Source organism: Phasianus colchicus, chromosome Z (genome assembly GCF_987193195.1).
Source record: "Phasianus colchicus chromosome Z, bPhaCol1.hap1.1, whole genome shotgun sequence".
NCBI classification, from domain to species: Eukaryota; Metazoa; Chordata; class Aves; order Galliformes; family Phasianidae; genus Phasianus; species Phasianus colchicus.
Window position 1 is genome coordinate 39,524,122 of NC_143476.1, and position 23,470 is coordinate 39,547,591.

General features: G+C 39.0%; 1 long non-coding RNA gene across 2 annotated transcripts in view; it reads left to right on the plus strand.

Annotated features, from left to right (window-relative positions):
• Positions 1-23,470, plus strand: part of LOC149912898 (uncharacterized) — a 35,689-nt gene that overhangs the window by 9,195 nt on the left and 3,024 nt on the right. For both annotated transcript variants that reach the window (XR_016461614.1, XR_016461613.1), the window contains 3 exons: positions 3,029-3,091; positions 7,275-7,384; positions 21,759-21,834. This is a non-coding gene — a long non-coding RNA (uncharacterized LOC149912898). The remainder of the gene's footprint in view (positions 1-3,028; positions 3,092-7,274; positions 7,385-21,758; positions 21,835-23,470) is intronic.

The window sequence follows — 23,470 nt, forward strand, 5'->3', positions numbered from 1 at the left end:
CAAAAGGTAGGTACCTCAAAAATCTATGTTGCAGAGTATATTTTCTTACCCTCTAAAGAACTTTAAGCAGGTATTACCTAGCTTTCTTTTCATTAAGGGTAACACACTCACAGATGTTCTAGCTAAGTGCCTCATGTAATGAATTCAGTCTAGCATCTCTCTGAAGAGGGGCAAGTACTGTAACACCAATAAATTTATCACAATATTCAAGGCCACTGATGAGATCTAGATTAGATTAAAAGAAAATATTCTCCACTCTCCTGCATCTTATGATGAGATTTGAATTTGCAAGTTTATGAACTCTTCCTGTCTGCCCTGGCTGTAAAAATGTAATTGTGAATGAAAAACCGATTTGCAGAACATGCAGCAGTATATCAAAAGTCACACTTTGACTCCAGGCTGTGTACTAGTGCACTAAGTTTGTGTTTTTACATAAATTTTCTCACATTCAGATTTGTGAGCCCTGATTGAAGCCTAGTTTTCCAGCTGAGCTTTGCATTTTCCCATTCTTTAAAAGAGCTACAAATAACAATAATTTTTCTTATTTCTATCAAGACACCAATACCCAAATAAAAACAGGCTGAACACATGCGACATGCATGCGTGCACACAGTAGCTCAGTTTTGACTTCAGCAGTTTTGATCCCAGGGCCCACACAAAAGCAGAGGGAGAATAGACTGTAAGGAAGAAGAAATCAGATGTATCTTGTTTATCACTTTTAGTTTTATGGAAAAGCTATACAAAGGGTACTCATCTCTGAAGTTTTACATAAAAACGTAGGGAACTCACTTTTTATGATTGCAGTTTTTCAAAATTTTCATTTCATGTTGCTTCATTCAGTCTTCCATCACATGCTTAGGTGAGCGGGACCTCCACCAGTCTTTACCTAAGGTTCTTTATTTTCTTCACTATCTAAAATAATAAGAGGTTGAGCTTCTATGAAGTATTGTTAATTTGGAAGCATCTGTAGAAACACCTATGTCTATCATCTTAGCAATTTGTCTCTTTTTAAGTATTTGAGTTCCTTCTATATTTGTGTGTGAACACTTTTTACAGAAAAAGATCTACTGAGTCATAATTAAATAATGTTTTTCTAAGTCTATCAAACTGCATAAGGATGATCCCAGACGTCTCATATGTAAGAGAACTTGTACAATCTTTACTGTGTTTTCTGACCATCTTTCCTTTTGTTATAAACAAAATATTGTTATAAACAACATGTTATAACCAGAATTGTATTGCATTCCATTCCTCACAGTACTGTTTTGCTAAAGCATTAAAATCTGAGACAGTTTACCTTCACAGCCACTCTTCAGGATGCCTCTCTTCAGTTGAGATATAAACAGTAATGTTACAAAAAATAGTAGCAAGGAATGCAATTTAACTGATGTTTACACCTTATTTCTTTTTAGTAAACAGCATTAAAGAGAGCCAACAATAAATTTTTGTAAATCATGGGTACCATGGTGGATTCTGCCTAAGAAGATCACAGAAATTGAAAAATTCACTCACAATTTGCATGCTTCTGTTTGGTATATGTTGACTTCTACTGCAAGTGAGGAATAAAAAGTGATCAAACAATCACAGCATGGTAGAAATTAATTCATACACTGCAGATTTTATGGTAGCCCCAGGTGTGTAGTTCAAACCAGACGTTTCCCCACTCTTGCATGCTTGCATCCCATTACAACTGTCTTAAAGGATCTGATAATCACAGAAATTTTCAGCTTCATGGAAATAATAGACACAACCAAAGGAAGGCTGGAAACCTTATGCAAAATTAAAAAATTACAAAAAACATGCTAGGAAAATATGCAGTAATCATTGACTCTGCAGTCCTGATGACATCAAGGCAATGGACCTACATCATTTTTACTGGTTCATTGTATATCTCCCTAGATGCATACAGACACAGTAGTCTTCTTTGTTTTTAGAAGCACAACTGGACAAAGAATAATGCCTATGAGCAAGAATGCTAAAATTTGCCCATCTTGCAATGGCAATTTTGTCATTTTGGATCTCTGCTTAGCACAGATAATTAATTCTTACTTCTGCTACCTTACAAAAGAATGTCTTAACACAACCACAGTTCTTAAAACAGTATGTGGTTCAAGACTTGTTAAAACTTCAGTGCATCTTTTATTATAATATCTTTTTATTAGGCACTGATCAGTTTTGCAAGATGTTTATGGAAAGAGGCTTTGGAATGCAGTAAATTGCACTTCTGTTCTGTAATTAATGATTAATTAATTAATGATTAATTCTTAGGATAATATTCACAAGCAAGTATTTAAAGAAAAAAAAAACTCATTATAAATGAATATTTGTGTGCCATTTTCTAAGGTGATGATTTGGTATTGAATGTATTTCATTAAGGACAAAGAATTTTTCTTTCTCTTTGAAGTTTATAAGAGTTTATGCCTCTCAAAACTGTGATAACTAGCAGTGAATCTTGCAAGTCTGCATGTTCAGCTGACCGTTCGTATGAGAAGTAACATAATGTGGTCTTCTGAGCTGCAGCTTTTTGGATGATGAAGTGGCAGACTGATCTTTCATACAAATCACTGGAAAAAAAACGTATAATGGAGCATACATTACTGCAAGAATTAATTTACAAATGAGAATAAATTAATTACATAATTGTAGTCCATCAGCAATATCCCTAGAGAATTAGGTATATAAGAGTTCTATCTTCATTTTATAGATGAGAAAATGGAGATGTTCATTTTTACTTTTCTCCTCAAGCTGCAAATATGGTGCATATATCAGGGTTCTTAGGCTAATTGTACTTTTGATCTATTCTGACTGCCTGAGGGTATATGTGGAGATCAATACCAGTTAGCCCATGCAGCCTGACTTACCTTCATTACATGCATTTTTCTTCCAGTAGAAAATGGAAAAGTAGATTAATGGAAATCCTCCTAAAGCACAACATTATTTGTCTAGAACAAAAGAACCTGAGTGAGAATGAAGAAATAGTCTATGCGAATATCTAAACTTATCCAGTATCTTATATTTTCTTTTACAGCAAGACCAGTGGATACAGCTTTCTTTCCACTGCCTACAAACTTGTCATCCTGAAATTATTCAGGTATTTTTATCATTAACAGTTTTTCTTCAGTTTAAACACTCAGTGAAATTATAATTACATTCAGACATGATCTTATCAACTATCATATTGCTATTCTTAAAGAGTAGGTGACAGCTATATAAACATTAGCAGGAATACTCATACAAAATTTGGTTATGCCAGTTATCTCATCCAGAGATTCAGCTGTCTAACAAAGTGCTTTGTCGTGTTTGAGCTGGATATATAAAGCGACGAGGTCTATTTTTAAGAAGACAACACTTTCACACTGGATTTATATCCTGTAAGATTTCAGCAATAGTTTGTATTTAAGGAAAATTTCAACTTTCAGCAAATACAACGTACGTGTACCTAATGTGCTCTGTTAATTTCACATCAGATGAAAAAAATATTGAAAGAAAACATTTTACTTTTTAACAATCACAAAAAATGACCTGCTTATCAGATACAGAGGAACCAGAAAGCTGAGAAATAGACTTGCAAATAAGCAATTTTGCATAGAGTAGCTAATTAAAAAAATAATAGTCCTATTGACCTTGAGGAAGAGATTAGCATGTAAGCAATGCAGACGGAATTTCCTTACGCAATGTGTAATTAAATTAGAGCTTTCAATTATATTAGGCTTTTGTAGCTTTCTCAGGGCAAAAGACCTAAACAAATACAGCGCTGCACAAATGCTACTCTTATCACCACCAGGTAATTTGTAGCTACAACAAGATTTTAAACAGACACTTTGAAGTCTCCAGTTATTGTAGAACAACAATAGAAGTGATAAATCTGAACACCATGTAGCAATGCAGAGAAAAGTTGTGTTTATGGTAGAACAGCTCAGGAAATATGACTTGATATGGGTCTTGAGGAAGAGGAATTATTCATGCCCTGGCCCTCCTGCAGTTGACACAGATTGATGCTGACTTGTCATTGATAAATTGAGGATAATGCATTGGTCAACACATGCACCTACCAGGTGCAATCCTGGGGGTACTAAAAGTGGATGCAGATGTCAACATGTAGCAAATATCATATGGACAGTATTTTCAGATTGTAAAGGAGTGGATTAGGTAGAAAGGCGTTACAAAGCAGGAAGACAAACCAAATATTGTCATCTGTCAGTAGCACTGAATCTGAGACAACTCTAATGGACATGACATATGTCACCCTACCATTCTACACAAAATGGACACAGTGGCTAGAAAGGCAGTATAGACACATTTAATTGATGATTTAGGATGGTGGGTTTTTTTTAGCTTTTATGTTACTTTTCTCTATCTACTCCCACTTCTTGGTGTTTTTGTAATTCTCACCTTCAGTTTGAGTTCATACATTCACATTCTTAGAGAAGACATCCTGTGCATCCAATTATGAATTAGCACAGCAGTGTTAAACAGTTTCAGATTCATCCTTGTATTTTAAATTCATTATAGGTACCCAAACTCAAGATTTGCTATTATTAAAATGTTCATCTGAGACGTTCAAATCTAGATATGTCCTTTTGAATTTTACAAAATTTCTTCCAACATTATGAACAGAAAAAGCTTTTGTTCAAAAAGACAAATTCTAAGAACTGACAGATTATACAACCCTGTTTTCTCTCCGTGGTTCAAAAGGTAGTTTCTTTTCATGAAGTTCAAATACCCATCTTTAGCTAGTTAAGAAATAATCTGTGAAATTAAATATGTTTGCTTTTATGCTAGAACTCTATACTTGCTTTACTGAAGGAAGCATCTTACTTGAAGTGGATGAGTGATGTTTATTTCACTTTATTTTCATCTTTTTGTTTTGGATAGCCCATACTTTAATTAGTTTACTACAAATTTGACATTCATTTCCTTCAAATTTAAGTCAAGATAATCTTCAAAATATCAGTGATTCACTCTTTATTCTCCTACAAACCCTAGCACTCCTATTCTTTCCTGATAATTATTCTTAGTATTATGTCTAAAAATAGCTCTACAGATAGAAAAAATTCTATGCTTCGTAATCAAGAAGCTTCTCCAAGGGAAGAGAAAAACCTCAGCAAGAGCACTCCTTTTATCTTTTTATTAAAATTTGGAGGAAGCACATATAAATCAAGCAGTAAGAAGAAATTATCAAAATATGGAGTAAGTTAAAGAGTGTCAGACAGCATTATAGATTCAACTCACTGCGTCCACTAGTAATGGACCATCATGGAAGAATAGATAAAAGCATTTCTACTACTGCAATTTCATTAAAGGATATCTCAATCAAAACCAGGAATCAGCGTCATTTCACCTGTCTTAATGCTGAATGAGAATAGATTAAATTTGTTAGCTACATCAATAAATGCAGTAAATGCAATCAATAAATTCAGTTCAAGTGCTTTCCCATTGCCAGAAGGATCACTGTCAGGAGGTAACTTCCAGGAAAATCTGATTGCTCCCAGGGGCTTGCTCATGATGGAATCCTTCTGTACTGATTTGTATTACCATTTCTCAGTCCCACATTCATCAAACTAAATTTAGGCATTTCATGTACAAAGATTTGTTTTTCTGAGTTGTATCGGGACTTAAACTCTGCTTGTTGGACAGAAATATTGACAGTGATTGTCACAGGCTTGAAATTAGGCCCCCTAACTGGAAATAGAAACATACAGATTTGCAATTATACAATGCAAAGGAACTATTAAACTACTAAAATAAAAAGTTTTAATCAATTATATTTCTTCTCTAACAAACAAATAACTCTAAGATTGACAAGCACCTCCCCTCCAGCAACCGGATGAGAAAGCTGGGGCTCTTCAGCCTGGAGAGGAGAAGGCTCTGGTGGACCATTATAGCGGCCTTCCAGTATCTGAAGGGGGCCTATAGAAAAGCTGGGGAGGGACTTTTTATAAGGGCAGATAGTGACAGAACAAGGGGGAAATGGCTTTAAACTGGAAGAGGTAGATTTACACTAGATTTTAGAAATAAATTCTTTACTGTGAGGGTGATGAGACACTGGAGTAGATTGCTAAGGGAGGTTGTGAATGCCCCTTCCCTGGAGATGTTCAAGGCCAGGCTGGATGGGGCTTTGAGCAACCTGGTCTAGTGGGAGGTGTCCCTGCAGGGGTTGGAGCTAGGTGATCTTAAAGATCCTTTCCAATCCAAACCATTTTATGGTTTTATGATTTGCATCTGTTTATCTTGTGGTTCTATGGTTTTTACACTTCCTTCACTAATAGGAAGCCATCCCCTTGTTCTGTAGTATCATGAGTGCTTTGTGTTAGCCTAGTTCAGAAAAACCATGGTAATGTTTATTCCACTGTTAGTTTTAAGTCTGATATCTAAAAATAAACAGACAGCCTCCCTACAAAAGTTTAGTTCCACTCATTGTTTCATATTTTATTAGAATTACTTGATTAATAGAAATGCAGATTGCATTTTCCTTCTCAAATTAACTGAATAAATATATATTGTTCTAGAAGTTCAAGTTTGCATGAGTTGCATTTATCTTTTGCAGCAATTAAAGTCCTTGAATTCATGGAACAGGAACCTTACCAGAATGACTTGCTATTTTAATATTCATTGAGAGTATTTGTAACAAGAACAAAGTAGCTAATGTGTCTATAGTAAATGCAATTTATAAATTACTGCACTAACATAAATCCTTAAGATTAATGTAGCTTTACTTAGCCAAGCGTCTTATTCATAAGAACAGATTATGTTGTGTCTCTATTCAAATGGAGAGTAGCAGCTATACACATGTACTTCTTTTTAATACAGTGTTTTCAAATATGGAAAGGTATGTTCCTTAAAGAACAATCTTTTGTATGTGAATATATTTAAAGAATATCAGCTTTGTCATCCTAAGGAATCAGATCTATTTTCCCACAGCATCTCATTTCTGGTGCAAGAGGACATTAGCTCATGTTAGAGCTTTCTGTAAAACTGTACACTTCCAAAGTTCTCCAACAAATATTTTAGCGGAGATATCTGCTTGCCTATTATACACATCTGATATGGGATCAAAACACTCTCCCTTCTGTGACAAAATTGTGATTTTGAACTTTTTTGGTTCTACACATATGATCTAAGTCTTAGATCTTTTTCATTTATTGTTAAAATCACTTACCCTAATTAGTTATTTGAATGTGAGTTTTAAAACTTCTGTCCTTTGGTACTCCGAAAACCATAGTAAGATCTGGTATCTTTTCTGTAATCTAACAGAAGTATCTATTCTCTTTAAGGTGGCCAACTGTGTTGTATCTAATTACAAATTAAGCTAATGAACAGTTGTGATGATGTGCTGAAACTTGAATCATTCAGATAAATCAGTATTCAGAATCCAACGAAAAAGGTCTGTACGTACTTAAGTGGTAACACCATCTGTTTAGTTGTGAGGGTATTTCTTTTGTGTTTTAATTTCATATTTTCAAATTTTATTTTATTTCATTTATTTATTTATTTATTTATTTATTTATTTATTTATTTATTTATTTATTTATTTATTTATTTATTTATTTTGTCTGGGGCAGTAAATATTAGTTTCTCAAAAGAAGTTCTGCATACTTTTTAGGTTAAATCCTTATAGTTTTATGTCTGAGAATAAAATATTTATGAGCAAAACATGGAAAAAGTGTTCAGGAAGGTTCGGGAAGGCAAAAGATGACTTTACTGAAGTATTATGGAAGATGTAATCACAAAATATTTCTTAATTCTATGTAGGCCAACTGCCATTTAATTGATTTAATAAACAGTGTAGCTGTTACAAATGCAAAATTGTTTCTGATGGCCAGGCTAAAATGACAGCATTAGATTTGTTCCATTTTGTGTATTTGTAAACAACTAATTATTTGCTCCACAGTTCAAAAAGATGAGATTACATGTTCCCTTTATTCTGAAGAACAACAGAGGAACGACAGAGCGACAGATGAAGCTCTTGTTATGTTTTCTCATTTTCGTGCATCAAAACATGAGTTTCAGTGTAGTTCATGTAACCTAAAAAGTTTAGCATTGAAAAGGTAACTCTTCCTAAATAAGTCTGTAAAAAATCTCACGTAAAAACTCTTTGTACTGCCTGTGATGGCAGTTGCTTCAAGAAAGTCATATCAATTTCAGAATGAATTGTCCGACATAGGAATACTCCCCTCAGTTTGCTCTGTTAGCATGCTTGCTCATGCCTGATGCTTAATCACAAAGTAATTTCTTTGTCCAGATTTTTCTTGCATGTTCTATGCAAAGATTAAAATAATAGAATAGTAGAATGGCTTGGTAGGGACTTCAAGGATCATCAAGTTCCAGCCTTCCTGCCACGGGCAGAGTTGCCAGCTACCAGATCAAGTACTAGATCCAGGGCTCCATTCAACCTGGCCTTGAACATCTTCCAAGGATAGGGCATCCACAGCCTTTCTGAGCAACCTGTGCCCAGATCATCCTTGTGGCCCTCCTCTGGACCCTCTCCAACAGCTCCACATCTTTCCTGTGCTGGGGTTGCGAGGCCTGGACATAGTACTCCAGATGGGGCCTCACAAGAGCAGAGAAGAGAGGGACGATCACCTTGCTGTCCCTGCTGGCCAGTTCTTCTGATGGAAATGAGGATACTGTTGGTATTTTGGACTGCAAGTGCACATTGCTGGTTCATGTTCAGTTTTTCATCCACGGGGACTCTTAAGTCCTTCTTAAGACAGGGCTGCTGTCAGGGATTTCTTTTCCTAGTCTGTATACCTCAACCCAAGTGAAAACCTTGCACTTACCTTTATTGATACCCATGAGCTTCAGAAAGCCCTAATTTTCAAGTTTATCAAGGTCCCTCTGGATGGCATCTTTGGTCACTTGTGTAGTGTTTCCTGATGTTCAAAAAGAATGTTCTGTGTTCCACTTTGTTCCTTTTTCTTTTTGTTCTGCTCCTTCCCACCTTTTGTAATTTAATATCTGGGGGCCTGAAAATGAGTGTTCTGCTGCTGACTTGAGCAGGGTTACTCCTGATGAATAAGGGTGTAAATGTAGAATTAGGCTATATGCTAATGACCATATCAAATTCAAATCAAAGATTAGTATTTATCTAATAGAAAATGCTAAATGCCATGCAACAATAGGTATCAGTCTTTTCATTTGCATTATGAATTATTATCATATATTACACTGTATTTAATCTTCTGCCTGAAGCAGTTTTTCTTGTGAGAGTGTTAGTAGATAATTCATCTCATTGGAGCTTTGGTTGCTCCTTCAGCAGACCCAGTTTAGCCTCAATTTATCACTGAAGTGCTGTCTAACGCAGTTTATTTCTGTTACAATCCTCAAATTTCAAGGTCCATTGTATTAATTATGTACGATATTAAACCACATAGTTCTGTGCCCAAAATGACAATCAACTCTGATGATGAAAGTTTTCAGTACTATGCTTCAGGGATGTTTTTAAATACACATTTGCATGATATGGCTTTTCCTGGTGAGACCTTCAATATTTGAGGGTAATTGCAGGTACACATGGAACAAAATTCAGTCATTTTGACTTAGAATCATAGAATCATAGAATCACAAGGTTGGAAACGACCTGTAAGATCATCTAGTCCAACCGTCTTCACTGCTACCACAAACTACTAAACCATATCTCACAGCTCCTCATTCAGACGCTTCTTGAACATTGCCAGGCACTTGGCTTTGTTGAACCTCATCCCATTCACTTCAGCCCAGCAATCCAGCTTATCTAAATCCCTCTGAAGGGCCTCCCTACCCTCAAGCAGATCCACACCACCTCCCAACTTGGTATCATCTGCAAACTTACTGAGGGTACACTCAATCCCCTTGTCTAGGTCATCAATAAAGATATTAAACAAGATGGGCCCCAGTACCAACCCCTGAGGGGCACTACTTGAAACAGGTCGCCAGCTGGACTTAACTCCATTAACCACCACCCATTGGGCACAGCCCTCTAGCCAGTTTCTTACCCAAAGGAGCATATACCTGTCCAGGCCACGTGCAGCCAGTTTCCCCAGAAGAAGCCTGTGAGAGACAGTGTCAAAGGCTTTGCTGAAGTCTAGGTAGACTACATCAACAGCCTTTCCTTCATCTACCAGTCTGGTCACCAAGTCGTAGAAGGAGATGAGGTTGGTCAAGCATGACCTGCCTTTCACGAACCTGTGCTGGCTGGGTCTGATCCCCTGGACACCATGCACATGCCATGCGATCTCACCCAAGATGATTTGCTCCATTACTTTCCCCAGTACTGAGGTCAGGCTAACAGGCCTATAGTTCCCTTCTTGAAGATGGGAATCACATCAGCAAGCCTCCAATCCTCTGGGATGTCTCCAGTTAATCAGGAGCACTGACAGATGGTCGAGAGCGGCTCAGCAATCACCCCCGCCAGCTCTCTCAGCACCCGAGGGTGTAGGCCGTCCGGTCCCATGGACTTGTGACAGTCCAGATGGAGGAGGAGCTCTCTGACTGTCTCCACCTGAATCGCTGGGGGTGCTTTCTGAGTAGCGTCCCAGACTTCCAGATCAGGGCATAAAATGCCCAGAGGATAACTGGTCTGGCTATTAAAGGCAGATGTAAAGAAGGCATTGAGGACCTCAGCCTTCTCCTTGTCCTCAGTGGCCACATTCCCTGCTGCATCAAGTACAGGATGAGAATTATCCTTGGTTTTCTTTTGCTGTTGATATATTTATAAAAGGATTTTTTATTGTCTTTTACTGCAGTGGCCAATCTGAGTTCAAGTTGGGCTTTTGCCTTCCTAACGTCCTCCCTGCATATCTTAGCTACTCCCTTGTAATCTCCCCAAGTAGCCTGTCCCTTCTTCCAGAGGACATAGACTCTCTTTTTCTCCCTGAGTCTCAACAGTATTTCCCTGTTCATCCACACCGGTCGTCTACCCCTGCGGCTTGCCTTATGGCACTCAGGGACAGCCTGTTCTTGTGCCTTTAAGATTTCCATCTTGAGGAGCATCCAGGCTTCCCGGACACCTTTACCCTTAAGAAGCAATTCCCAAGGGACTCGTGCTACAAGCGCCCTGCACAGGTCAAAGTCCACCTTCTGGAAACTCAAGAAAGTAGTTTTGCTGGTCACTCTTTTGACACCTCCAAGAATAGAGAATTCTACAATTCCATGGTCACTCTGCCCAAGACGGTCCCCAACCTGCACTTCTCCCACCGGTCCTTCTCTTTTAGTGAAGACCAGGTCTAGCAGGACACCACCCCTGGTAGGCTCTCCTACCAGTTGCATAAGGAAGCTATCCTCCACGCAGTCTAGAAACCTCCTGGACTGCTTCCTCTGTGCTGTATTATACTTCCAACATATATCAGGGAAGTTGAAGTCTCCCATGAGAACAAGTGCTGGTGATTGTGTGACTTCCACGAGCTGCTCATAGAAAGCTTCATCCAACTCTTTATCCTGGTTAGATGGTCTATAACAGACCTCCACCAAGATGTTGCCCCTACAGGCCTTTCCTTTGATCCTTATCCATAGACACTCAACTCTGTCATTACTAACCTCAAGCTCTACAACATCAAAACAGTCTTTGATATAAAGGGCCACACCCTTCTTTCCTTGTCTATCCCTTCTGAAGAGCTTGTAGCCACAAGTAGCCACAAGTCACAGCACTCCAGTCATGGGAGTGGTCCCACCATGTTTTGGTAATAGCAACAAGGTCATAATTAGCATGACTCACAGTCACTTCCAGCTCTTCCTGTTTGTTGCTCATGCTGCGTGCATTTGTACAGATGCACTTCAGTTGAGTCATCTGCCTCACCCCCAGCTTAAGCATCGTTCCCCTAGACTCATCTCTTGTGAGACCTGTTTTGTCCCCTTCCCCCTTCATAGCTAGTTTAAAGTTCTTTCAATAAGCCTTGCTAGCTCCTGCACTAGTATTCGTTGCCACCTTTGAGATAGGTGGGTTCCAAGGACAAGACAAGAGGCCAGGGGCCCCATGATCAAAGAACCCAAAGTTTCTGGCTCGACACCAGCCTCTGAGCCAATTATTCATTGCTCATGCTTTCTGATCCCACTCGGTGTCCCTTACTGCCCCCCCTGAAGGTATAGAGCAGAAGATCACTTGAGCTCCCGCTCCTTGAACTGAACGCCCTAAACACCTGAAATCTTTTTTCATAGTTCGTAGATTTGTCTCAGCAATTTCATCACTGCCCACCTGAACTATGAGTAATGGAAAGTAGTCAGATGATCTAACCAGCTTAGGAGTTCTCTCCCTGACCCGAGCCCCAGGAAGGCAGCACACTTCCTGACGGCCTGGATCGGGTCTGCATATGGGGCCCTCCGTTCCTCTGAGAGGGGAGTCACCCATCATGACCACCCTTCTTTCTTTTCTGTTGGAGGCAGTCTCAAGGCATGGGGGTGACCACCTCATCCTAGGCTGTCTCCTAGGCAGATCCTCCATCACTTCTCCACTCACCTCCTCTTCAACTTCCAGCAACTGGAATCTGTTGCTTAGAGAGAGCTGGGAAAGTGGGCTAGGCAGGCGAGGGTGTCTTCTGTAACACCAAGTAGGGACTCTCTTCCAACTTAGTACAATGATAACTTATTCCTAAGTTTATTCTAATAGTGAGCATACAATGATACAGTCTTGCTTACACTTTGATTCTATTAATTCTGATCTTTGTTGAAAAACATACAAACCTCTTTTGTGTTGTTTTTATTCAACTTAAGTGTTCTGAGACAGTGGAGATAACATCCATAACCTGACTGAGTTAGAAATAGAAAGTATAATTTACTTAGTCTCAATTACACAGAAATTTCACACTGAAACAACAACAAAAATTCACAAGCATTCTACAAAAAGAATGAAAGTTTTAGCATTCCTTTAGGGCAGTTATTACATTTTACAGAAAAAAACCACATGCTAAAAGAATGATAATTGCAAGAAGATCAGTAGCCGTTTCAAGGGACTCCACAGTTTCTCTATTAAAAAAAAAAGAACCATTTCAAAGTTAATGAAACTAGCAAAAATCAGTTTAAATACACATTTATTTTGGATTTGTCTGTTAGCTTTTTAGGAAACATTCTGCTGCACACTGCACTATTAAATTATAACTGTATTGCAGTGTTAGTATGCAGGTTGCTCCAAAAGTAATGCCTTCTGTTTATTTCCATGGAAACTATAGCTGTTACAAAGAGTACATTAACACATTGGTTCGAGAGACCAAATCCTCAGCTATAAAACACTATTTTTCAGCATTAGCTATTATTATATTATTATTATATTATTATATTAACTACTATCAGCCATGCATTTTCCCAGTGATGAACAAGAGCCTGCATTCCATGCTCGTAAACATCTGCATCAGTGGAGGTGACCCACTGTCTCTGTTGCCACTGCTGAAATGTAACATTCACCCCTGACTGTACTGAGTTCACTGGTTGGTCTCCATAAGCATTCATCAAGTGTCAGTGGATATCATTGGGTGCCATTTTTTCTGCATGGAGCAATTCAGTTCCATACCTTTGCTCCATATGCATCCCAGAATGGCCAGATACCATTCTGCCAATGGGGACGTTCAGTGTGTACTGCCATGCCATACCACCAACACTCACCTTTGAAATCATAGGCCAACATGATAAAATAGGAAGTGTTACTTTCAGAGCAGTCCTCATATGTTTGTCATATTACGTGGATCTTGCAGAATTTAGCTAATTCATTTCATTATGTAGATATGCTTTAATTTATTGCTACTGTCGTTGAATAAATGAAATAATTAGGGTCTGTCGTCAAACATTTAAAGCTCTGGAATTTGAAGGGAAAAATTGTTTTGAATGTTCATCCTTACATATTTACATCCAGTCACCAAGCATTACTTCAAGTATGGAGGCATAAGTTGGGCCATTGGTTTAGTTAATTCCACCAATGTCCATATGAACATATGATCCTGTGAAGTGCTCTCAGATGGTACCTGGGAGATGGGGTTTGGTGCAGAACTAGTGGCTGGGGGGTGTCATACAGAGAGCTCACCCTGGGTTTGCAGAGGGAGAGTGGCCACGCTGGCATGATGTTTCAGTGCTGCTCATCGTGGGAGTGACGCTTTAGGGAACAAGCTTCCTTCTCCTGCTTCCAGCTTGGGACAAACTGGGCTGCATAAATCCACCTTCAGCTCAAACTTATGGTTGATATGGTGAACTGATGGTGCAGATGTATTTCCATCAAAATGAGCTGCAGACTTCTTGTAACATTTCTAGGGAGGTGCGCAGTACTTGATGGTTTTGTATCTGAAGTAGCTCTCACTACACCTGGGTAGCAGCAGTTTCATCATCTAAGCAAAATTGATAGTCTGGCATCTCTGTCACAGACCATAGAGTTTTTTAAGTTGTCAGTGACTGATTCTGTCCCTGGCTTTAAGACTGGAATAGCAGAGCTACATGCAAATAATTGTAGATTCCTGCTTCAGACAGCTGCCGTTAGCCATACCTGATGTGTCATTGTAGATGACTTTAGACACACAGATTGCATTTTTGCTGAAACACAGTTTTACATCTTGGACTCCAACTGCTCTGAACTGTGTCAGCAAGACTGCTGCATCTGCAGCTTTGCAAAAGAGTTCAGCTCCAATTGTAATATATATAAATTGAGTAAAGAAAACCGTCTTGTGTTTGGGACATGATCTGCACAAACCGCATCTTTGGTTTACCTAAAGTCAAATTACAGTACTGTTTATACAAGGACTTAGCAACTTAGTAACAATCTAAACTATGGTTAAAATGATCCTTGATAAAATGTTAGAACAAAGTGCTGCTGTTCCTTAGTTTGATCAGTCTAAAAGCATACAGAGCTTATATGTCTTTACAAATTAAACAAAACAAAACAAAACAAAACCCAAAAGTCTGTTATATCCTGACCCTATAAATTGCTTAGCAAGAGAGGCAAATGTAAGTCTGCTTCCTTGAGTCAAAATTCAGAACACTTTAACATTATTTTCTGTGTTAAAATATGCTCATGTAAGTTTTTGTTTCCCCTTGCTTTGTGCAGGAAGAAAGCCTCTGTTGCTTTCAAGACTTGTCAGGTTATATTCAGATAAATTATATATTGATGTACAGAGACGTGATAAAAGCAAAAAAGTCATCTTCTCTAAACATGTCAAAGCATGGCATATTGACAGTGTGCACAAACAGAGATTACATTTATTACACATTTAATTAAAAACTTTACTTGTTTTTTACTTAGTCTATGATGCAGTTATTTAGCTTTTGGTAGTATCTCCTGCTGATGATTTCACATCACTTAACTCTTTCTTATGAAGTTACTTTGGAATGTGCAGATTTTTATTTAATTGGAAGTTGTGCTGACCCAACACAATATTCTGTAGCTTCAAACCTCTATCAGGAAGTACAACTACTGTGGTAGGATATGTTGATAATTGCATTTGCTTCTAGTAAACACACCTATTCCCTGCATTTTTTGTGTGTCAGAGTGTAGGGTAATAGGTGGGGTTGAGGGTGATACAAGGAGAGTGGGGATTGGTTCAGGGGTTTCCTGGGCGGCCGCGTGTCATGGTATATAAGTGCTTGTTACGCAGCAATAAATTGGCTTTCAGCATAGGAACGTTGGTCGTTCGGTCCGTCCGACTGTCCCCTCGCCAGAGGTCGATGTTGCGCAGCAACATCAGAGTCTGCCTTTGCTTTGTCCGTATTCCTGTAATTTTCTAATTTTGATTTCATGGCTCCTGCATGTCTGAGACAGTGGGCTTCTTCCATCATTCATGGCCTAGTTCCTCACAGATACACAGCAAAGTGTTAAAAATGTTTTCAGTAGAACATTTTAAAAATATCTGATTTCAGCCTACTTAATCATTTTAAGCAATGCAAAACTCTCCTTGCTGAGTTTTATTTTCTATGGAAACTTCAAATTTAGAAAAATTAGAAATGGTGGAATGGGTCTCATTGTCAATTTTTATCCTTTGCTGACCTTTATGTCAGCAGTCATTTGAAAGCATAACTCCACTGTTGTGTTTGGTTTCATCCACAATTATAATGTTTTTTTTTCTACATGGAGATCCTCAAGAAAAGAGTGAAGTTAATGCTTTATTTCACTGAAGGTTAATCTCACTGTAAAGCATTTACTGAATCCCTGCACAGATTATTTAAATTGGAAGTCATGTGACTTCCGTTCAGTAGAGCTGAAATCTCTTAGGGATTAGGTTACAATGATGGTTGCTTTCCTTCTGAATGAGAAAATCCACGTGGAGCCTGAATAGACTGTGACTTATGCACATTGACTTTAGCTAATTAGCCCTTTGCCTAATTTGTCCTACCTGCCTGTACAAAGCAGTCACCAAGTATTACAAATTATACTTTAGTACAACATTATTAGTGTGGTAACTGACTGCTTTTATTTGAAGAAGCACACTAATAGCAAATACCAGGGAAAAAAAGCACCAAACCACAAGCCTCCTAAGGAAGTAATTGCATATGAGGCATGAAAGTGAGATACTTTCTTGTCCTAAGTACCATGGAGTTTGAATTGTCTGACTGCTTGTGATAGTCTATGAAGAATGTTGACAAGGAGGATGGGAAGCAATAACCACCTGTTTCTTGGAATAGCTTTAAGCAATAACTTCTATCCCTGTATGGCAAACAGTTAAACTTGTATACAAGAATCATACTGAACGGCTGAAAAACAACAGCTTAGGAGATGGGGGAGAAAGATCAACATTACAGAATTTCTTGGAGAACAGACAGACATTGAATTATATTTTACTGATAAGAAAAGTAGCAGGAACATTCAGGTAAAATTTTATGAAAATAAACACTTTCCAAAAGGCTTTTTTATTTCTAGTGTCTGCTTTGGCATTTGATGTCTATGTAATGTTTGGTTTTATTCTCTCTACTGGAATACAGACACAACTATAATCTATCAAATGTGATTGAAAATGTGCTTCATTTTCACAGCCAACTTCTGTATCATGAGAGAAATTCTGGGAACTTTTGCCTTTATCATAATATTACTCCTTCAGCAAAACCATGAGGAGTTCTCAGGATTTGCTCAGGGAGGATGACCTCATAGGACTTATCTCACTTTGTGAGCTTCAAGTTACTTGTTGTAGCTGGGAGGGGACGGACGGATGGACTGAAAAACTGACCCTGACCCCACCTTTTCCTACCTGAGCATCCCACAGGAGCTGCTAGCACATGGCCCAACCTCTTTGGTACAAGCTGACCCACACAAGATAGTGTGTCCTCTGCATCAACCATGATGTGTTGCATCAAGTATTTGGTTAAAAAGAGACCAACAGTAAACCCAAGCACCAACACTGACCTCTAGCTACTCCAGTTCATACAATTTGTGTTTAAACACATTCAACATTTCACCTTAAAAATTCTGAGCATCCTCAGAACTTTGTAGGACACAGTAGTGCTTTCAACACCTCAGAAAGTGGTTTCAGCTAAGGGATGGTGCTAGTTTTGAAGCATTATTCCCTTTTATCTTTCTGTTAGTCTGAAGACTGAACACATATATGCCCTGAATAATGTCTGGGGGCAGTGGAAAGAAAATGCTTGAAGCTTGTTCTAAATCATGTGTGGAGTACTTGTGGGAAACCTGTGCAGTCTTAGAAGTGTCAAAACAGAAGTAGATGCATGGTTTCATCACTGGTCTCATAACAGCTGATGCCAAACAGAATAAGGCACCTTGAGATTGTGGATTATGCTTTTCTGATGACTATGGCCCTCAAGAGAGAGATGGGATCCACTTGTCCAAAGGAAGAGATCTGTGCTGACGAGTTGTCTAACTTGGTGAATTGAGCTTTAAACTGAAGAACTTGGTGTGTGGATTCCAAAATGACAATGCTTATGTCACTAGAAGGAACAAGGTAAGCAACCAAGCAAATCAGAGAAGTTATAAACGCTTCTTGTCTGTCTCCCAGGATAAGACTCAGAAGACAAACTACCTCCAATGTATGTAAAACAGTATGTTCACTGTTTGGGAAACAGGCAAGATGACCTGGAGCTTCATGCACAGAGGATGAATAACTGAAACACTGGGACAGTTCACATGACTGTAAGGACACTATGGAAAGCTACATGCTATTTTGAAAAGTGAAAGAGGGAAGAAGAGGAGGAGTTGCACTTCACATAAGGGAGAATCATCATAGGAGTTAACTATGGTGTCTGTGAAAGCCCTGTGTGTCTGAAAGCCCTGTTGAATGCTTCTGAATCAACATTTCAGAGATTGTTTCCTAGGGGAATTCTACATTAAGTATTTGTTACTGACCTCTCAGTCAAGACAATAAGGCCTTTGTTTTAATTACTTAAGCAAACTTCAGGCCAACAGAATCTGGTTCTCATGAGTGATTTCAACTTCTCAGACATTTGTTAGAAGAACAGTACAATGATGCACAAGTTGTCCTTCAAGTTCTTGTAATAGATAGAGAACATCTTTTTTGTACGAATGTTAGATGTGCTAATAAGGAATCACAGAATTGTGTAATCAGCCATAGAAAGGCTTGGGGTTGGAAAGGACCTTAAACCATCTGCCATGGACAGGGTTGCCACTCACTCTATCATGTTGTCCATGGCCCCATCAAGGCCATGGTCCCTGGCCTTTAACACCTCCAGGAGCACAGCTTCCCCAGCTTCTCTGGGCAGCCTCTGCCACTGCCTAACCATTCTTTCAGTAAAGAACTTCTCAGAAATCACAGAACTGCAAGGTGGGGAGGGACCTCAATAGATCATCAAGTTCAGCTCTTCAGCTGAAGCAGGTTCCCTACAATAGGTCATACAAGTGACCTTCAGCCAGATCTTGAATATCTCTGTAGAAGGAGACTCTGTAACCTCTCTGGAAAACCTGTATTAGTGCTCCATCACCCACGAAGTTCTTCTTCATATTAGTACTGAACTTCCTATATACAAGTTTTAGGCCATTACTTCTTGTTCTATTGCTGCACACCACCGAGATGAGTGTTGCCTCATGCATTTGCCTCCCACCTCTCTTTAGATATTTATATCAGACTTATTTTATTAGTCTTCTTTTCCCCAGGCTGTATAGACCCAAATTACTCAGTCTTTCCTCATACAGGAAATTCTCCATGCCCTTTAACATCTTTGTGACCCTCTGCTGGACTCCTTCTAAGAGATATTTGTCTTTTTGAACTAGAGAGCCCAGAACTGGACATAGTATTCTAAATATGGCCTCCTCAGGGCAGAGTAGAGGGGGAGGATCACTTCCCTTGATCTGCTGGCCACACTCTTTTTAACCCCAGAATACCATTGTGCTGCTTGGTCACGAGGGCACATTCCTGGTTCATGGCCAACCTGTTGTCTATCAGGACCCCCACGTCCTTTTCTGCAGAGCTCACTTCCAGTGGGTCATGCCCTAACCTGTGGTCAATGGTTTACGGGCTGGTTCAGCCCTGTGACTAGCAGGTGGAGGTATCTGTGGATCCGTGCCTCTGGAAAAGGAAACAGGGGACCCCAAAATAATTAAAAACAAAGAAGACAAAGAAGAGCGGATGAAGAAGAGCGCATCAGGTGACCTTGCCAGGAGGTATATCTGCCCTTTGACTGCAAAGCCCCCTGGGGAATGTAGTTCTTTTTCTCTTCCAGACACTTGTACTGATGTTATTCCTCTCCAGGAGCATGACTCTACACTTGCTCTTGTTAAACCTCATCTGGTTCCTCCCTGCCCAACTGTCTCTCCATTTTGTTGAATTATAGCAAAGTCTTCATGTGTATCAGCTAATCCCCCCAGCTTTGTATCATCAGTAAACTTGGTGAGGGTAGACTTAAGGGATCTTCATCCAGGTCACTGATGAAAATGTTGATCAATTTCTTCCTAATGTCTAACATAAATCTCCCCTGTTAGTTTAAAACAATTCCCCTCTTTTCCATCACTATCACACTGTCTAATAAGTCACTCTCCATCTTTTTATAAGCTCCCTACAACTACTGGAAGGAATAAAGCACTGTTGGACTTAATTAAGTCCAGTGCTAACCAAGAAACAAATCAAGTATAACTAACTGAGAAAACCTGTTTAATAGTGTAACAGTTAATGGTAGTCTTGGATATAGTGACCAGGATGTGGAATTTTAGATCCCTCTGAGCATGCTGAAGGTAGGTAGTAAGACAAAGATTTTAGATTTTAGAAGACCAACATGTTCAGAGCTCATTTAAGTGGAGTTCAATGGGAAGCAACCATGGAAGATAAAGGAGCTTTTGTGTGTTGGAAGTTTTCCAAAAGAACTCTCCTGGAACCCTAAGAGCAGTCCATTCATTTCAAAAAAAAAGGGAGGTGAAGCAAGAAGTCACTTTGGCGCATCAGTGAGTTTCAGTAACTGCTCAAAAACAAACAAAAAAGTATACCAGTGATGGAAAAATGGACAGAGGTCCATTGAAAAATATAAGGACATTGCTAAGGAAGTTAGAAAGGCAAAAGCCCAGCTTGAATTACAATTGGCTACAAATGCTGAGGTTTCTTCAGATACGTAAGCAAAAAATAGAAACACAAGGAAAACATAAATCCTCTGTTAAATAAGGCATGCAAATTAGTTATTATCAACACAGACAACTCAGAGATTCTCAACTTATTTGACTCCCGTCCTTACTGGCAATGTAGAGTTCCAGATTTGGAGAATAAAAATCCATATTTATCTGGGCACCAACACAGTGTCAGTGAAGAAAGAGTTGTTCTGAGCCTTATTACCAGTGCTTTCCCCCTGCAAATCAATGGGTCAAGCCAATGATATTATATTACCCTGCTTAAGATTGCTGAATACACCAAATTAAGTGGAGAAGTGGACATCTCTGAAGGGAGAACATCTCTGCAGGAAGACCTTGTTAGGCTAAAATAGTGGGCTTAGAAGAACCTCATGAAGTCCAGTAAAGACAAAAATAGGGTCCTGCACATAATTAAAAGTGTGGTATATGCTGGGGTATGCTTGGTAAGGGAGCAGTTTTGTGTAGAGGGACCTGGGGGTCCTGATGCATAATAAATTCAACATGAGTTGAATTCTACAAGCAGCTTAGTCTAGTGAATGGCAACTCTGCCCATAGCAGGGGCTGTTGAAGCTTAAGGATCTTTAAGAGCCCTTTTAACCCATGCCATTCTATGGTTTTATGACTTAACAAGGCATAGCTGCAGCATAGAAGGCATACAGAATCATGGGTTGTCACTTCAAAGACACCATAATCAGAGATAAGGAAATGAGTGTTACACTCTACTCAGTGCTTGTCAGGCCACAAGTGGATTACTGTGCTAAGTTTTGGTCTCTGCCATTAAAAAAAAGCTTTCAAGGTTCATCTAGTTGACTTGTCAAGCCATCTTGTCTAGGCCCTGATTTTATGTTGGAAGATTGAACCAGATGATTTCTGAAATCCCTTCCAACCTGGGCTTTTCTGTGATTCTGTGATTCTGTATCTTCAGTTCTTTGACTTGTTGCAAGATACTGATCACAACAAATGACCATCCCTTTCCTCTAGAGTTGTTTTAACCTAACAGATGGAAACATCATATGGAAAACTATTGACTCTACCAATGATGCTGAGTTCAGCCCTTTCAGTGCAGATTTACTTATGCTCAATGGACTCCATGTAAATCTTGTATTAATTCGGAATGTGCTCCCATAGTGGAAGATATCTTTTTGAATGTTTAGAGACAAATATGCTTGCTCTATAATGACCACGCGTGTTTTAAGTCTGATTAGTAAAAACATATTTTTGACATGATGACTGCATCCAGCCTGAGCAACAGAGAATCCTGTGACCTGACACTATTATATGTAAATCTATTTACTTGTAGGCTCCAGAGTGTTACAAACATAAAAGTCACTAAGCAACAGTTAGCACAGACACATTGTTTTCATCATCTGAGAAAGGTAAGCACATATCTCCTGCTAACAGTCACTGGCTTCAAGCTATTAGTTTAATTTTGACATGATCACAGTCTTATAAAAATAAATAAGTAAATGACAAATGAGAAAACAACAGGTAAAAGAGAACATCTTTGGTTGATGAAATCATCTGCAGCTTTCAGTGTGCTGCTAATAGGATTCAACCTCAAGTGGATTAAGAACGAGCTGCAATAGAAAAGACAAGTGTAAGAACAGTATAACTGCCCTGTAGGGAATACATCACATTAAAGTAATAGTAAAAAAAAAAAAAAATGTAACAATACCTGAACTGTTCAAATGGTGGGAGTGTCTATAAGGCAAATCTAGCTGAGGATCCAGTTGTGCTTCACAGGTATAGACACATGGTAAACACATGCCTTTGTCCCAAATGTAGATGAAAGAGAACAATGGAAGTGGAAAGATACAGAGCCACTTTATTCAAGTGCAAATAATAGCAGTTGGGCCAAGAGGAATATGAGGTGTATGGAGCTTGTTGTGTATTCTCAATAGGAGTCAGAGGCTAAAACTAGGTTCCCAGTCCTCCACAGTCTTAATTAGAAGAAATTTTCATAGTTACTGCTCTTCTAGCATTTTCCAATTCTTGAATTCACCAGTTACTGCTTTGAATGGCTGTTCTTTACTTAAATATTCATTTTGTTGCTTCACTAGCAGAAGGATACATTATGCATCTGTGCAATGTGTTACTAGTAGTCAAATAAACAAAGACCTCTCTACCCCTTCAGGACAGAAATATATTTCTGCAATACGCACACACCTGTACACACTTACATGAAAACAGATGTGCTTGCTGATATTTCAAAAGAAAAGCGGAGAAGAGTTAGTGAGATTTCAGTACTGTTTACTGCCTTCCAGTCTGCCCAGTGCATTCCCATCTTATCATCAGTGGTCTGTATTTTTCATGGAATCTGGCCTCACAGTGGCAGTGACCACCAGCTGACTTTGTCACAGAAAAGTCAGAGTGAAATGACTGCATTGCCCAAATTCCTTAAACCTCCTCCAAAGATCTTTATTTGTCAAGATTATCCCACTTGCTAATTAAGGACTATAGAGATAAGGTAACTTTGAGGCCATGTTCCTCTTGCCAAAAGCATGGAAGATACAAAATTACAAGACTGCTCTTCATTTTGTGTCATTTCTCCCCATGATTAGGTGGTGGCTGGCAGGTTGTAGTCCAGCAAGTCTGTTGTTCACTGCCAGAAATATGTAGGTGGGCAATTTTTCATCTAACAGGCCTAACTGGCTCTCTTTAACCAAAACCTGCACAGGATGGAACACAGTAGGGGGAGCCTTGTCTGAGCACAAAGAATAGCGAGTGGAGGGTAGCAATGAGATGGCATCCACAGAACAAAATTCAAATTAGCAGCTGGAGGCAGCAATAGATAGGTGGCAGTAACAATCCATACAACTCTCCAGGAAGGGATGAGTGATCTTTAATGGAACTTTGTCATCTGTATCAGTGGACAACTGTGGTGATCTGGTTTCCCAGGTCGTCTCAGTAGACGAAAGTGAGAAGGAAAAAGTGGCTCTGGAGATCTGGCATTTAAGGACAGTTATGCAAAACTGTGAGGGGATCAGAGATCTCTTCACAGTTCCTTCTCAT